The sequence below is a fragment of the Acomys minous genome (assembly GCF_964271855.1).
Source record: "Acomys minous genome assembly, chromosome: 2".
Classification (NCBI taxonomy): Eukaryota; Metazoa; Chordata; class Mammalia; order Rodentia; family Muridae; genus Acomys; species Acomys minous.
Window position 1 is genome coordinate 92777730 of NC_140484.1, and position 14388 is coordinate 92792117.

A 14388-nucleotide genomic window follows, 5' to 3' on the forward strand; every position below is an offset into this window, starting at 1 on the left:
ATTTCCTTAAGAGAAACCAGGCAACCTCAGAATTAAATCCTGTGAAGACTGCCCAATAAATATCCGATTAATGGCTTTTCTTGAAATATGTTCACTTCTATTTTGTTTAGTTTTAATTTTTTAATTTAATAGCTTCACATAAAACCAGTAAATTAATTGAAGAGCTCAGGGTTCAAGGCAATTATAGGCAGTAATACACCCACAAATTTACTTGATTTTACTGTTTTTAATCTAAGAGTGTTAATAGAAAATAAACAAGTTGTGAAACATGTTTTAAAAGCCTATAATATTGAATATGATGGTTCTTTTACTTAAAAAGTATTTTCTCTAAAGATTCACTTGGGAAATGCTATGTAGTGCAGCCTATGGGTGTGGACAAGTTTTACTAGTAGTGAAATGAACACTGTCGGTAATAGAATAATTGGGTTAAAATAAAAATTCATGTAGGCATTTTTGCAAAAAGTTCATGGAAACTTTTCTACTGGGTTTATTTATTTATGCCATGTAGGTTTTCTTTGTTTGCTTGCTTTTTTTTTCTTAAAAATCAAATTATGCTTTTTACAGTTCTCAGTGTCTGATCATGTCCTAGCACATGCATTAACAGTGCTTACCTACTGCGCTTGCTTACAGTCCAGAGTTGCCTTTCAAGCCAAGGATGTATGCACTAACAGGCATCTATAAAGGAATTCACAGTCTATTTCAATGGGAGATTGTTCTCTAATAACCACCAGAGAAGTTGGCCTTGTGGGTTGGGATTAAAAAAGTGGTGACAGACCAAGGATATGCTAGCTAATCCTTTTGATTAATTTAGACTTGCTGTTAATGTCACTTGCAACTGTGAACACTGTAGCTGATAAGCTGTACACATCATGAAATTGTGTCACCATTCATAAATATTAGTTTCTCTTTTAAAGAAAGAAAAGTTTAAGAACTGTGTAATTTGCCATTACAGTTATCGTGGATCAAAATCTGGTTATTTCTTGGTGTTAAAGTGACTTTTCATTGTTTCTTGTTATTGGTTTTGCATTTAGTCAGCCCTTTTGTGTGACAGGCTCCTATTCTCAAATCAGTCTACGAGAGGACAATAGGAAACCTGTGCTAGTGAGAAACCTGTAGGCTTGATGACTATTTAGGGATTTTAGCCGTATTTCATCCCACCTGGACCCACCAAGTTGTTGATTCTAATTAGAAGAAGAAAAGCTCCTGGAGATATTTTAAGTGAATGGTTTTGCAGCCTAAGACATTACAGAAGCACACAACTGAGGGATCTAGGTAGGCTGTTTGATTTGTTTAATCACTTCTTTTAAACTAATACCCTTAGGAGATTGGATAATTTTCTTGTAATAATATAGTAAATTACTGTCATATTTATTGTTCAGGTGTGTTAGTTAATACCCCAGGAGTGACCACAAATGAGTTTATGTGTGTTTTAATTTTTTATTTGTAAGTTCATTGTGGTATAATGATATCTAAATAATATTTCTTTTCGAAGCTTCTTATTAAATAAAATATTCGCTCAAACCATTAAATAGCATTTCATTTTAACAGAGCAATTGACACTGTGCTTAGTATAATTTTAAACACATTCTATATCCTAATGATGTATGGTTTGAAAGTGATTTACATTTAATTACTCAAGCAAAGAAACAACTGTCTGGTTTGATGTCACTTGTTTTGCCCCCAGTATACAAAGTCTCCAGTAAAACTCATTCATCAGAATGAGTTAGAAATTATTTCCCAACCCTGTCATGTCCTGGTTGTGTGTAACACAATAGTCATTATAACATTAAATTTTCCATGTTAATTAAAAATCATTTGTTACTAAGTTCATGTCTTAACTCTAAGAGTTATGACTTTAGGAAAATTAATTTACCATTTTGTGCATCTTGTCTTTAGACATGCTTTCTCACTCAGGCTGAACAATGTTTGCTCAACACAACTGATATATCAACTTGCTGTGCAACAAAACTGGTATTTATGCATGCCATTATCATTGAGGGTCACAGGGAATCCATCACTCTGTATCTATGAAGCCATGTTTTATAGATTAGTGTGCTGAGCTATGACAGGATAAAGTCAAGTTTCAAAGTTAGAAGGTGAGAAAGTTGAATTTGTTTTGTTTCTTTTTAATGAACCATCATATATCACTTTGTCACAGAACACTATCATGCAGAAATTCTCCTAGAACAGCAGATTTCATCATTAAGTACAGACTTCAAGTTCAGATCTGAGTCTCCATATCACTTGTATCATAGGATCCATACTGTATCTTGAGTGAGTAACTATCCATATTCTTATTGAAGATCTATGAGGCTGTGGGAACATCATACGACTCTCCTTATGCAAAGCTTCCACCCTGGAGAGTGCAAAAGCAACTTGACTGAAATCAATTTTGGATCTGTTAGGAATCTACTTTTATCAAAAGACTGACCAGGGAATAGAGAAGTTATTCATGAAGAAGAAGAAGACCAAGAACTCATTGACTTTATTGTGGCTCATAACTGACCAAGAATGAGTAAAAAGAATTAAAGTAGATGAGCCTTAAGTCATTTTCCTTCATGAAGCTTATATATATTAGACACCCAAATGAAGGCATATTTTTGGCTCTAGTTTAGACAAAATATGGAGACTTCAACTATATCATAATTATCACTGTGAGCAGTATAATCTTTAGCTTCTGGCAATACTTCCTGCCCACCTTCTGGGTTCCTCAGAGGTCAAGGAAAATTCTTTCTGTACCTCACAACCTTCCACAGTGCTGGCATGGTGTGATGGTCAGTCTGTGAAAAACTACACATGACTATGGTGACTCCAAGTGGCAAATTTCCATTAGAATTCACAACCTGGTTTGAATTAGTGACCTTCATCTTCTTTACACACCTTCAACTCAAGGGATCTGACTGTTTGGGAAGCTGTTAAATAACTGCTGAGAAGTTCTAGTTTGTAAAACTTTCAGAATGTTGTGATCCTACATGTACACTCGTAGACATTTGTAAACACAAATCTTTATCTATGCAATTTCTACAATATATCAAGCATATTAAATGTTAGAAAAATACTAGTGTTAATGTACTGCTTGTTGACAGTTTACCTTTTTCTATAGTTACATTGTCAATGTTTGGCTATTACATTAAACTTTTTGGTCAGGGATCAATTGTACAGATTTTACAGATAAAACTTATCTGAAAAACTAAGTTCAAAATGGGAGGGAGGGAAGAATGGGAGGATACAAGGGATGGGATAACCATTGAGATGTAACAAGAATAAATTAATAAAGGAGAAAAAAACTAAGTTCACAAAAGCAAATTCATGAAGAATCTAATGAGCAGAGACAATGCTGAGATAGAGTCTGTGGTTTCTCTCTAGCCCCAACCTCAGCTGTTCTCCCAAGCTCTTCCACACCCCCTTGATGTGGGTGAGCACAAAAAGTATGGAAAATGGAAAAACCCACATCTGTGAAAAAAGTCCTTATGAAGAGTCAGTTCCGTTTCAGAGGCTAGGCTGTGAGTTTGTATCAATATTTATCAATCTTCTATCAATATTTAAGAACATTTCTATAATGACCCTAAGTATAGCAAACGCTTTGTATTTTATTATATTCTAGTAGTGTTCAAATTGCTACCTGATATACTCTGAACCAATTCTTTGGGAGCAGAACCGTTCCATTGTGGCAACTTGTGAATAGAGAACTTGTTATGTACAATCTGTATTTTCTGAATCTGGACTGATTATTATAAAGCAGTGTTTCAGACAGAATGATGTAAAATATGAAGTCTACACTGTTGTCAGGGATGTATACTCACTTATATCTGCATACTAGCCCAAGGGGCATGTCCCATGAAAGCCTTCACTTACCAGGAAACTGGAACAGAGGGGAAGATATCCTATTGGGACTCTAGATGAGAGAAGCATGGGAGAATAGCAAAGTAGAAGGATCCAGAGGGTCGTAGAAACCTACAAGTAGAACATTATGATGGGCAGATTTGGGCTCAGGGGTCCCACTCAAACTAAGTCACCAGCCAAGGACAATACAGGCAGTAAACTTTAAACCCCTACCCAGATCTAGCCAATGGACATAACATTCTCCACAGTTGAGTTGAGAGTGGGGTATGACTTTCACACAAACTCTGGGGCCTCATATTTGACCATGTCCACTGGAGGGGGAGACCTGGTGGCACTCAGAGGAAGGATAGCAGGCTACAAAGAAGAGATTTGATACCCTGTGAGCATATACAGGGGGAGGTAATCCCCCTCAGGAACAGTCATAGGGGAGGGGAGTAAGGGGAAAATGGGAGGGAGGGAAGAATGGGCAGATACAAAGGATGTGATAACCAGTGAGATGTAATAAGAATAAATTAATAAAATATATTTCTAAAAAAGATGAATGAGATCAGAGAATAGGCTCATAATATGCCACATTTTTTTATTGCCACAGTCAATGTGAACCCCCAAGCCTGGTCCAAATCTGAGCAAAAACAAACCTGTGGCCTTTGTAACTTAATCTACTATTATGTTATTAACTAATAGACTAAGCTAAACATTGTTTTGAGTACAATTTAAAATTTCTTCATTATCAAAAAGCTTGTCAAGAAAATAAAAACAAGGCTGGTTACAGAATTCAAGTGTAGAATATTTGCATAACATGTGTTGTATACAGGAAGTAAGGGAAGGAAAATGTAGGAGAAAAATGCCACAGACCATCCTAGTCGCATATACGTCCTTGGGAATGGGGGTTCTCAAAGTGTCAGTGGACAAAGATAGGCAAAGTGACAAACAGAATAACCCAAGGATGAGGGTTTTTTTTGTTTTTTGTTTTTTGTTTTGTGTGTGTGTGTGTGTGTGTGTGTGTGTGTGTGTGTGTGTGTGTTTGTTTGTTTTTTTTTTTTGTTTTTTTGTTTTTTTGCAGGCAAGCAAGCTAGGTTTTTTATACACATTTGTTGTTACATTTTTTTCCATACCATTCAAAATATAGGATGCTGAGTAATAATGTTGTCATCAATCTTAAGTCACCATTCTTAAGCCATGTTTTTATTTACAATTGGAACGGAACTTGGTGGTAAAACTGCCTGAATGACCCTTGGCTGCAGTCCCAAGTTAGGGGTCTCCTAGCAACACAGTTACATTTGAAAAGTTCTGATAAGAAGGTAGGTTAGACAGAATGTTCCAAAACAAATGAGTATGAAGAAAAACTGCGATCAGTTACTACTGACAGGAACATCAGACCCGTTCGAGGAGGCTCTCTCTGGGTGGGGGTCATGGTCTCCGGTTGTGCAGTATCATTTGTCACACAGACTCCACTGGAGGGGTCATGACAGAAAAAAAATATGTTAAATAGGTATCTTAAATTTTTTGCAAGTAGAATATTTAAGGACTTACAGATGATGTTGGCCAATATATGATAAACCCATGGAAGTCCAAAGGAAGAGGCTCATCTCCCTCCATATGAATAGAAAGGGAAATAATGTCATGCCCTCAATATTTACTTCAATCTCCCAGACACTACTCCCCAAAATACTATTTGCTTTGAAAATCATGCCTGCAAGTATCATTTCATTATGATAAAAAAAGAGAAATTTAAAGAAACCTTAATGGCTGGTCCTCAGTAGTTAAGAGCTCTTGCTGCATTTGCTGAGGGCAGAGCTTGGTTCCCAGCATCCATATCAGGGTGCACATAAACACCTACAACTCAAACATCCCATACCCACTTCTGGACTCTGAGGACAGGCTCACTCATGTGGGCACACAAACACATACACAGACAAACTGACAGACAGACAAACAGACACACGCACACACACATAAATAAATCAAACTTAATACCCACCAATACTGAGAAAAAAATTTACATTACTTTCTAAACACCATGGTTATTATTCATGAAGGCACTAGCTTAAGTACATATACGTGTTAATTTACAAGAATACATACAGACATAAATATTAAAACATGCATAGTGCTGTATTTAAAATCTGATATCAGAAACATAAATGCCAGATAAACCTTCTAAGACTGCTCAGATTGATTAAGACTGTTAAGTAATTCTTGAAAAATAATCCACTAGCATGTTGAAATATTTATTTCTATGGTGGGTACAGGGCTAAAGGGATTGAATCCAAAGCCAGGCATAATTTAGAGGTAAAGCTGGTCTACGTGAACAGAAAGTCTGTCTCAAGACAGAGATGAAGTGAAGGGTAGGCATGCTCTAATATAGTTTAAGGATACATTCTGATCTAATAGTCTAAACTTTAATGCTGAAATAAATTCACAGATGTCTTAGTTTTATTTTTAAAAAGAAGCTTCTTCATAGGAACAAATATTGGAGGCAGAGATGTCTATAATATTATCTGTATTTCCTCAGTTCTTGGCATGTGCAAAGCTGCTGGCATTTCATAGTTCTCTCCTCATCTCCTCCCCTGTCCCTCTTCAATAATGTAAAATAACAAGGAAACCCTCCCACTGGTTCTCCTCTCCAGTATAGGGTCTAGCAGAGCACCAGGGCTCCCATGATGCAATTGGTGAGTGAGTTTCCTCACTTCTACAGAATACCGTGGCCTCATGCACATCTTCCAGTCTGATAATCTCACTTGCCTTCTCTGTGTTTTCATGTCTCCCCATTTCTGTTTGCTCCTGGTTTGTATAAATCTACTCATTTTACTTTTTAAAATCCTCCCCTCTGATTTATGTAATTTCTTTAAAACACACAACTACACATGGGTCTCATAGGGAGTGGTTACACTCTTGCAGGCTTGGGAAGCAATGAACCTCTAGACTAAATACTAAATCATGGAAGGTTCCAAGTGAGGACCATAGTATATGGCCCTGACTTTCAACTCTGTCTCTTTAATCAACTCTGGATATTTGGTGCCAGCTACACTGAAATTCTTACTGTGTCTCCAGTGTCCTGTGCTGCTTGTGCATACCACATACATGACCTGTTCTATGTCACTTTGTGACACACAGAATATTTCTGTGACTTATAAAAACCCCTTCATTTCTATAGTACAAGTCTGTCACCCTATAAAATTCAGGGTTCTGTGGGATTCAGGGCAATATGTTTATTATCAGTACAGTTATTACCTCTCCATGCCTATCTCCAATATTCTTCTTCTCTGTTCTTTAGATCAGGCACCTCTTGTTCTCAGTTAGCCTGGTACCTAACACTGTCCAGCTTTATGTACAGGACACCAATGTATAATGATGATGTCAGATAAAGCATCTGTGTTAAAAAGTAAATGCTTGTTAGCTTGCCACTCACTCCTCTCCCCTCAATATAGGCATATTTTACTTTTTCCTCTTCATTTTTAGCTTTCCATTTTAACAAAGAATTTCAGCTGAAACATTTTCGATGTCATCAGACCAGATTGCATGTATCATTCATATCTCTGCCTTCTATGGCACCACCCCCACAGATCTGAGGAGAGCACTGACCTCTTATTGCAAGGTAGGACAGATCAGTGGCTCCTTGTTATGCATCCTTGGCATCAGAGGCATTTCTTCTTGCTATGTAGTGGCAAAGAGAACCTGGTCTCCAATGATCTCATTGACTGGGTAGAGGGAGAATGCTGGCTCAAGTTTGGCAGAACTGCTGTGTCCTCGTGTCTTTCAGGACCGACACAGGGGTAAGTTGTAGACTCCAACCAGGAGACGTGAAGGTCTGGCCTTCCATGTTGGTGCCTGTATATGGGGTTGAAGGATGTCACCTTATACAGATACCTCTGAAAGACCAGGATCCATACACAGTTTCCTCATTTGCAATGTGTTTTGACATTCATTTTCCCTAGGTGCACTACAGTAGTTTTAGTAATGGCCAAGCAGCCTGCCTCCCTAAGCTGGCCTTGCCATGGTTCACTGAAGAATGAGGAGTGCTTTATCAAAGCTTCAATATGACATTATCCCCAAATCTGACATCCTAAACATGCCTTTTTCTTCTATTTTTCAGTTCTAGGTGCAGCATTGACACTTTCATTTCTCCTTCATTAAAGATAGATATGAACCTTTCTACCAAGTGATTCCTCCTGCCCTGTTGCATGAAGAACTTACTTATTTGGTTTTTTTTTCATGCTAACAATTTACTTGTTTACTATATTTTTCATACATATCATTTTTTATTGTCATTCCTCCTGCCCTGCTCCAGGAAGAAGTTCCTTATTTGTTGAGATTTTCATGTAAACAATTCACTCTATTTTTCATAAATGTCATTTTTCTTGCTATGATTTAAATGTATATCCCCTTAAAATCAAAAATTAACATTTAATCACCAATGTTAGAGTGTTGCTCCTAATTGGGAATCTTCAGAGCATGGTTCCAGTATAAGCTGGGGTTGTAGGAATGTCTGTTTTACTCTCTCATTACTCTACTGCAGGGGCACACGTGCCTCAGAACTTACCTCGGAGGGGGAGACAGGAAATCTGTTGATTTCTCTGTCTATATTTCAGCCACAAGTATTTTGTGTGATACATTTCTGCTTTATGTTCATTACCTAGTCTGTGATACTTTCTTATATTAACACACATATTCAATGTTTTCCCCTTAACTAGAAATATACAGTTTCCTGGGGCAGTAGTCACTGTCTGAGGCTCTGTCTCATTATCATGGGAATGGTATGGACCTAAAGATGCTCCAGCCACAAATCATCTGGATGTTTAAATCCACAAATACTTATTTTGTGACAGTGTTTTGTTTCAGAAGTCTTGGGGTTCTGAGAGGGTATCTTAGTTTCTTTTCAATTGCTGTGTCAAACAAATGACCATGGAAATTTATAAAAGGAAACATTTAATATAATGATTGGTTTCAGAACATTAGAGTCCACGATGGCACAGCAAAAGCATGGCAACAGGAACAGCTGAGAGTTCATATCTCGGCCCTCAAGTTATGATGGCAGGGATGGAGAAGAAACTGGGAATAGTTAGAGTTCCTTGAGAACTCAAAACCTGTCCCCAGGGACACACCCCCTACAATAAGTCACACCTCTTAATCCTTCACAAAAAGTTCTACCCAAGTATTCAAACACGTGAGCCAATGGGAGCCATTCTCATTTATATCTCCTCCATAGGTAATTGGCTCTGGTTCTTAGAAAGATGGCCTGTAAAATGTATTCTTTTCCATCATCTCATTAATTGCAAAGCTATAAATATGGAGGGATGTTATTTATTTTCTTTACAGCATCAAGCTGTCTGTGAGTGTCAAACCTTCCTAAGAGCAAATGTGAACAAACAAGACATGGTGACTCCTGCAAATCCAGCACTCGAAAAGTCATAACTTTTATGATTAATATAAAGAGAATTGTAACAGATAATAAGACAGTAGGGTACCAGGCAGCAGATATTATGTTATAGAGGAGTTTGGTAAATGAGCATGGGAAGAGAAGGAAAGAAGGGAGAGGTACCTGAGAGAGAGAGAGAGAGAGAGAGAGAGAGAGAGAGAGAGAGAGAGAGAGACAGAGAGAGAGAGAGAGAGAGAGAGAGAGAAAGAGAGAGAGAGAGGAAGAGTAAGGGGTAATAGAGTGAGACCATGAGGAGGGTTTGTCCTTTTATACAGCCCTAGGCAGGGCCATGCCCCTGTAGCAGTTAAGCAATGACATCACAGGTAGGCAGACTGAAGCCGAATCCTAACAATAACAGGAAAACTACTGTGAGTAAAAGGCCACTGTAGTCAATAAAGTGAGTACCACACCTGCTGGGGAAGATTCTATTTCAAAAACAAATTAAGAAAACACCCTCAAAAAACAAACCAGCTAACAAACAAAAAACTCCTTCAAGTATCAAGTTCAAATGGTTGTTATGCTATGTTTGTAAACATTTGTGCATGTATGTGTGCGTACATGTATGTGTGTGCATATGTGTATATGTTTGCATTCATGAGTATATGTGTGTGCACTTCTTGGTGGCAGGTAAGCAATGACATCACAGGTAGGCCGACTGAAGCTGAATCCTAACAATAACAGGAAGCATTTTCCTATTCTTTTACCATTTCTTAAGCTCGATTTTTGTCATACAGAAAGTTCCACTTGATAGTGTTGATGTCCCACCATAGGAGTAGAAACGGAGACAACTGTCAGTTTCACATGCAACATTCTTTGGATAGTGTAAAGTATGTCAAGGAACTTGTTTTGTGTGAGCGCTCTTTCTTTTGGTACTCTGGTGGATATCCATACCTCTAGGGGCTGGGAATGTATCCAAGCACTGAGGGAGGGATAGTGTCCAAAGCGTACTCTGAGGCAGGGAACCCAGGAACCTCACAGCTCTGTGCTAGAGCAGTGTCCCAGGCATAGTCTAAGGAATCGGAGCTAAGGAAACTCACAGCTCTGAGAGCAGGCCTCCTGAACAGAGTTGATGCAGCACCCAGGGGAAGGTTGCCCCAGACCTGAGGAGCTAAAGAACTTTGGAGCCTGAGCCCTATTCCTTCATTTTTCTTTCTTCTTCTTCTGACAAGACAGTCACAGCAGACAGTAAATCTCTTAATGGAGATTTATTGGAAGGACTAATCCAGGAGTGGCTGTCTCTGCTCCTGGGAGAGCACCTCAGAGAACTGGACAGATACAGCCTTTATATAGATCTTCTTAGGTCGCAAAGTTTTCTGGGGCAGGGAATCCCAGAGTGTGGATTGGTGGGATTTTAAGCATGAGCTGGGGGGAAGCTCAGGGATGGATGGGTTTTCGTCCAGACTTCTCATTCCAAATTAGCATAATGTGGGAGGAATCCTACTGAGGGCTGGAGGTGGTGCTTACAGAGGTCGGGTGAGGGGCTGCTGGAGCTCTCTCGGGGCAAAAGTCTGGTCCCTTTTCTGCCTTGAGCAGTAATAAAGTGTACAAGGTGTCCAAAATGTACAGAGTCCATTGTGAAACAGGAAAGGTTGTCATCATGCATAGCTCCCTTGGCTGCAGCAGTAGGCACTCTGAGGAAAGAAAGGAGTTCGGTTTTCCTAGAGCACTCAGATGAAGCAGGAAAATCAACATGGACAGCTCCCACATAGGCAGCAGGAAAGCGTTAGTGTCAGCTAAGGCAGGAAGTGTCACCATGGACAGCTCCCCCTGAGGCCCTGATGGCTGCCTCCTTTTCTTCTCCCACCTCCACAGCTCCAGGGCAGGAAGGAGGGGCTGATTGCCCTGCAATGGGAAGGACTGGCAGCAAGCCACTTTATAATTTAGTGGCCCATCTTTAGGGCATATGCCCAGGAGTGGTATGGCTGGGTCTTGAGGTAGACTTATTACCTATTTCCTGATATGGCATCAGATTGATTTCCAAAGAGGTTGTACAAGTTTGCATTCCCACCAGCAGTGGAGGAGGAGTGTTCCCTTTTCTCTGCATGCCGCCAACATGTGCTGTCCCTTGAAGTTTTGATCTTATCCATTTGAATAGGTGTAAGATGGAATCTCAGAGCCCTTTTGATCTGCATATTGATTTTCATTCAGAAATTTAGACTCAGCAATATAGGAAAGATGTTTCCTTCAAGTTTGCCAAATGCAAATAGCCAAGTCACTATGAATATAACATTTTAATTAATTCCTGATCGTTTTGTGGTTCTTCCTGTTGTCTTATTTTATTTATGTGTAACAATATAAATGTATCTGTTATAAAAAGAAACATGGAAAAATGAGAAAAATGAAAAAAAAAATAGTGGCCCTCTGCTTAAGGGCTAGACATAGCTCTTGAGGTTGGGGAGTGGATAGCAGCAGGCCACCACAGCTTGGAGGTGGGTTGCTGTGGGTTGGGGATGTGGACCGCCACAGCTTGGGGCAGACTGCTATTGCTGGCTCAGGCAGAGGCTTGAGGCAGGGCACCAGGATTTTTACCTTGGTAGGAGGGTACTAGTGGTAATGGTGGTGGTGTCAGACTCAGCTCTGCTGAATGTCATGGCTCTAGGCTCTCCCTGCTATGGCCACAGTGGCTTTGATCCAGATGCTGCTTGAGGCAGCAGAGTGCTGAAGCTCTGGGCTATCTCTGCTGTTGCAGCAGTGGCTTTGATCCAGTCGGCAGCTCTGAGCTATCTCTGCCACTGCAGCTGCAATTTTGATCAAGTCATGGCCACATCAGGGGAGAAATCCCTACGGAACTGGCATGTTGTTTGTGTACACTTCACTGTCTTTCTGGGAGCCTTAAGTTGAGGAATGTTTCTCTTGAAAAACTTCACTTCTGCCCAGTAAATACACATTATAAGTAGTGTATTTTCCTCCATTTCAACCTTCCCTGTGGCTTCTAGAGTTGGTTATGTCTACATTCTAAGATTGATAACTAAGTGTACTCTGCTATACTTATAGATCAGTGCTTTATCCAGTCATCATCAGAGCAGCTTCCTCTGGAAGCAAATAGGACAGATGCAGAGACCCACAGTGAGACATTAAGTGAAAGACTATCTAAATTGGAAGGTTCCATCATATCATGCTTGTCAGAGCTCAGGGAACCCATCAGAAGAGGAAGAAGATTGTAAGAGTCAGAGAGGGTGGAGGACATCAGGAGAACATGGCCTTCTGAATCAACAAAGCGAGGAGAATATGAGGTCATAGAGACTGAAACAAGCACAGGGCTGACAAGGGTCTTGGTGCAGACCCAGATCCTCTGCATATATGCTATAGCTGTTAGCTACTTTCTGTGTAACCCATGATTATGAGTACTAGTGTATCTCTGACTTTTTTTTTTTTTTTTTGCCTTCTCTTGGGACTCTTTTCCTTCTGGTGGGTTGCCATGCTCAGTTTCATCTTACTATATTTTATTTTGTTATATTTGGTTGTTAGCTCTTAGAAACCAGTTCTTTTCTAGTGAGAGACAGAAAGAGAGTGGATTAGGAAGGGATGGGAGGTGGGAAGGAGCGGAGAGAAGTGGAGGGAGGAAAGCTATATTCAGGGCAGCAGTGTGAGAAAAGAATCAACTTCTATTTTAAAAAATAAATAAAAAGCATAATGACAGGAAGAAATGAAAACAAAAAAGAATGAGAAGAATGGTTCTTAAACTGTAGCTGAAATACAGGTTTTACTTTGTCATCTGCAACATCTGCACTTAAACTGTTGAATTTTCATTTGTCAGTAACTTCCTATGTGCCTTTCTCCACCGATGGCGTTTGTCCCAGCTTTGAAGCACTGAACCTCCAAGCAGGAGTTAAAATTTAACGATTGTAATGATAGTTTTTTGTCAGTCATTCTTTCATTCATTCCCTGGGCAAGCACTTGTTATATTTCACAAACAGTTCTAAGATATCACAATGTAACAGAAATCAACAGAGGCACCGTTTTTATTCCAGCTTTACCAGCTGGACAGAAGCCCTACTGAGCACCCAAGAGCTTGCCCAGCTAGTGCATGGATGGCAGTGGTGATGGAGCCAGTTGGAGTGTGCATATCGCCATCACTAGTGCATGAGAGCAACAGTTAAATAAAGACACCCAGCTGATCCACTAATTCCACAAATACTGAATGTTTATAGGGCTGCATGATGGTGCCAGTAGTTACTGTGTCTTGGTAAATAAATGATTACAAAGATATTATTTCTTACTGTGGTTGTTATGAGGATTGAAGATAATCGCATGATATATAGTTAAAAATAAATTGCTTTTTGTATTAAAAGTACTTCATAAAGTTCAGAAGCACAAGTGAGAGTGACAGGTTAGGGAAGAATATTTTACAGTAATGAGGAGATTGCTCCCAGATATATCTTAAAGCTGTGAGGAGTTAACCACTCAAATACATTACTTTAAATATATTGGTTGGTTAATCACTTTTTAAATGTGTGTTTAGTAATGATCTTTATGGTATCAAAAGTTTCCAAATGTCACATATTTCACAAATGTTTAATCCATGCCTTCAACATATATAAAATATGACTCATAGTCGTTTAGGTGACCTGTATATAACCAATTAGTTAGTTGCTCTTCCTCTGGCCCTGGTGCTTTCTCCTCTACATCTGCAATGTAACAAGGCCTCTACCATCAACCTTCTCCTGGCATGATGGCTGAAGGCCATGATCAAAGACTTTTTTACAGTTGGCATTCAGAGTTTGTGAACTCATGAGAATTTAGTGAGTTTAAGTCCCAAAATTTTAACCAAATAATTGTGTAATATTTATTTATTCTCTTTACATCTTTGTCATAGTCCCATTCCTCCTTACCTACTAGCCCCAACCCTCTTCCTTTCCCATATTTTCTTCCCCAATTCCTCAAGAGGGGAGCCTCCCTTCCCATCCCTCTGGCTCATCAAGACATATTATTCCTGACATAGGGAAGTGATTGAAAAGCTGTCAATATAGTCCATGTCAGAAAGAACCCCCACTCCTATAACTAGGGATCTCACAAGAATCCTGAACTGGCCCTCAGCTATATGTTTGTAGGGGCCTAGGTCTACCCCATTCAAGATCCTTGGCTGGTTCTTCAGTCATGGCAGGCCCCTCTGAGCCCTGATTATT